Source organism: Mus caroli, chromosome 5 (genome assembly GCF_900094665.2).
Source record: "Mus caroli chromosome 5, CAROLI_EIJ_v1.1, whole genome shotgun sequence".
Classification (NCBI taxonomy): Eukaryota; Metazoa; Chordata; class Mammalia; order Rodentia; family Muridae; genus Mus; species Mus caroli.
In genome coordinates, this window is record NC_034574.1 from 12444444 (window position 1) to 12448574 (window position 4131).

Genomic DNA, 4131 nt, shown 5'->3' on the forward strand with positions numbered 1-4131 from the left:
TATCTGGAGAATAAAAAGAAGATTTAATAAAATTTTAAAAAAGAGTCAAGAGTTACAAATAAATTTTTATTCATAAGAAATAATATTTTTAAAAAGGCTTTAAAATGATAGTTAAAATAAAGAGTGAAAAACATTTAAAAATTAAAACCAACATCACAAGCATATAATATCCTAATAACATAACAAATACCAAAAAAAATAAAAGGAAAAACAAAACTTCAACCAAAACTCTAACAGATAATTATGAGAAGCAACATTCTCTCACTGCACATTTAGCAGAACAGACCTACAGCCTGTTTTTCTTGGACACTCGGTGGCAGGGCAGTCACCTCAGTTCTCTCTCAAAGGGTGTTTTCAGAACAAGAAGGGAAATAAGGCCCTGAATCAGCCAGGCTGTCTAGCTGGCTTCATAGTTGGGGCCTATTTGCCCTTAGGAAATGAACTATGAGGAAGAAGATTCATCCAAGGAAGTCTGGGGCTGTTGGGGGTGGGGCGGATTGAACTCAGCAGGAGGCTCCTGGGGTGGCAACTCATTCTGCAGGATGTTCTCTTCCTGGGCTGTGGCCAATCCCACCTCTCTTGTAGTTTCTGAGACCTGAGAGAGGAAGGCAATTATTAAGACACAGACCTGGTGGTGACATAAATGTCAGTTGTCAGGCTGTTGCTCCCAACACAACTGGACAGTCAGCATTGATCTTTTAACTGAAACCATTGCTGCTATATCTGCAGGCAGGGCAAAATGCCAAGCAATGCAAATACATGAGCTGACAAGCTGCCACTCAGACTTCTATCCTTGGAAATCAAGCACTGGGCAATGGAAAGAGACCTCATTGGTTTGCAGGATGAAAGGAGGAGGACACATGCCACCCAGTTCAATGACAATGAGAAGCACTCTTGATATTTGGTTTTGGCTTTTATCCCTGCAAGGTACTTCCTACCTGGCAGGTCACATGTCCCCTCTATGACTCCTGTCACAGGGCCTAGACCTTTCTCAAAGCTCTGCATAGTATCCTATCTATCATGAAGACATGCAAGATTGTGACATGTTTTTCATCAGTTACCATTGCTGGACTGCAGCTTCAAGCAGAGCAGCAAGGTATACTTGCCAATAATTCAGTGTCTCACAGGAGGCTAACTTCCAAGAATGCTTGTGCATAGACAACTATTTCATGAAATAGATGACTGGTTGGGAATGTGGATTAGAAAGGTGGTAGGGAAAGCAAAGGTGGAGGCAGTGGACAAATGGTATCAGACCGTATTAACCTGACTGAGCTCCTTGTTCTTACTTGATGTTGTTGGTCCTGGAGATTGCTGGTCTTCTTATGTTCATCTTTACCATTCAGGTTCAAGTCAAGCAAGTATTGTTGTATGAGGGCCCAATCACCCTGTACTTCCTTGTTCTCCTGGTTCATCAAGAACAATTTCTTCTTCATAAGATTCTTCTCCATCAGGATCCAGCTGTGTAAACTGCTGGAAATACACTATAAATAATAAGATCCTGCAGCCTACTCCTCCCATTCCTACTTACAGGTCCCATCAAGCCCACCAGGACCCAGGTTTCCATGAAGACCTAATACAATGTATCTCAATATACCCATGACAGCTGCACAAACAGCAAACAAAATTCAGGGAAGAATAAATGATTGCTGCAGCCCAAACACCAATAAGAGTCTGTGTCTCTCCAAAAGAAAGAGGGATTTCCATCTATCCATGACAGCCCAATACACTGGGGCAGTATTAATTAGTAGGGGGCAAATATCCTCAAGGTACATCAGTAGAACCAAGGGGAAGGCATTCTATCCATGTGTTCCATCACATTCAGCTGTGTAAAACCCTGCCTGAACCCCCAGAGGGCCAGTAATAACAATCTATTGACCTGAATCACTTTTCTATCTAGCAGCTCCTGAGGATACCCGGACAACACATGGAGGGTAACAGTCTTGTACAGACTTATGAAAACTGAGTCCAAAATGCCCAAGGCACAATGATGGCCTAAAAGCAGAAGGGATAGAATCACATCTACATACTCTTCAGTGCAGAATCAGGCAAAATGGCCATTCCACAATTAGTGGCCTTCCTAATCTGAATTTACCAATAAAAGTTAATCTCCTTCTTGAGCTCCTGGCTGTTCCTGCTGGCCTCAAAGTTTTCCATCTCTAAGTTGTGCAGAAAAGACATGACCTCCGTCTCCTTTACCTTCAGTTTTTCATAGAGAGGGTTTGCCCTGTGGTAGGGCCTGTTCCCAGGAAGACAGAACTCCATGAACATGGGCTTTTAGGAATGCATAAACTCAGGCTAGGTCTTAGAGTACCACAGGAAGCCCACTTTCTGGATTCTACATATTGGGATCTTCTTCAGCTTTGGAAACTTGTTATTCTGTCTGCAGGACAGCAGAAGCAAAGCATACAGATGGAGGATTCCCTGGCCCTTGTGATAACTCAGTAGGCCTGGAGGGGCAATCTAACCAGTTATGCTCTCAAGAGCCTAGGCCACAGGTCTTTGCCCATCAGAAACCCATGATTACATATATATATATATTAAACAGGGATTCTAAATCCTGGATAACTAATAGTGTAGAGACAGACATTACACAAACTTCTAAAGATGAGACCAGACATCATGACAGCTTTATAATCTGCCAAAGGGATACAAATGTACGGACAAATATGACCACATAGGCAATGAACAGTTCCTGTATAAAGTGGGAGTTTCCCAGACCTCAGGACTCACATGACCTGGAAACTGTGATATAGTTAAACAATTAGGCCAAAACACAGACCCCTAGATTCCAAAGTGTGGAGGGAAATATAACATACAAAACATGTGTACATGTATGTGCATGTCCACACACACAGACTCACAAAGTTGGACACACACACAAGGAGAAATGGAAATAGAATCAGAGACTGAGAGAGACAGAGACAGAGACAGAGACAGAGACAGAGGGGAGAGAGAGAGAAACAGAGAAATCATAGTGAGAATCAGAAGAAATGCATGAAACATTACTGTCTCAGAGTATAAGATACACAGACATAGAGGAACAGGCATGAGCTTCAGGCCTTCTAGTCAAACACTGAGAACAATGTGGAACCAGGCCCCTCCAGCTTCTTCCAGGACCTTCCAGCACTTGGTCACCTGTCAGGCAAGTACAAAGACTCTCCACAAACTTACAACCCCTGTCAATGGCTTTCCAAATGCATGTTGGATACTCACTCTCTACTGCCCATAGCCCTGAATTCTTCATTCAGACCACAAGTTCAACATTTCAGGAAGTAGAACAGTCAATTTCCCATCTAACTCCTGACCAAGATTCAGGTTCTACTTCTCCTTGAAGAAGCATTTAGTGACATGAGGTTGGGCACAGGGATGTTCTGGAGGCACAGCTTCCTAGAATTCAGCACCTTAAAAGTATGAGGGTGACATTGCAGACCCCAGATTGACACCACAGGGTTTTGAGAAATGCATAACTCTTGTTCATGGATCCCTCCATGACATATAGCAGGTGATCTCTCAGCTCATTTCTCTTCTGTGTAATGAGATGCAGCTCTGTGGTCAGCCTCTCCTCTTCCTTTTTGGCCTGCCTCTTGCTTAAGACGGTTGCAGGTGATGATGTCTGTCTGCCAACCTCTGTAGGTACAAGAACACAAGTGACTTTCATGGTGAGAATTGATAGAGTGTAGACAGAACACCCTGAGGTCCAAACAGAAGGAGAACATGCCTGGAACCCAGTGACACTAAGAGTTTAGTTCTAGCTTGAGATGCCTCCTCAGTGAATCTCAGCTCTCCCATCACTCTATAGAGAACAGGAGATGTAAGTATTCAGGTGTTTCCTGTCCCCTACACATGCTTAGGATGACCTTAGTGATGGCTTCTCCAGGTTTATTGTCAACTGCACAGGGTACAACATGGCTTCATAGCCCAGTCCTTTGGTTTTAGAAGTCAGATGACAAGTTTTTTTTTAATTTTTAAAATTTTTAATTATGTATTTTCCTCAATTACATTTCCAATGCTATCCCAAAAGTCCCCCATACCCTCCCCCCCACTTCCCTACCCACCCATTCCCGTTCTTTTGGCCCTGGCATTCCCCTGTATTGGGGCATATAAAGTTTGCAAGTCCAATGGGCCTCTCTT

At 43.1% G+C, this 4131-nt stretch overlaps 1 pseudogene; it reads right to left on the reverse strand.

Annotated features, from left to right (window-relative positions):
* Positions 1-442: 442 nt before the first annotated feature.
* LOC110294133 overlaps positions 443-4131 on the reverse strand; it is a 4589-nt pseudogene continuing 900 nt past the window's right edge.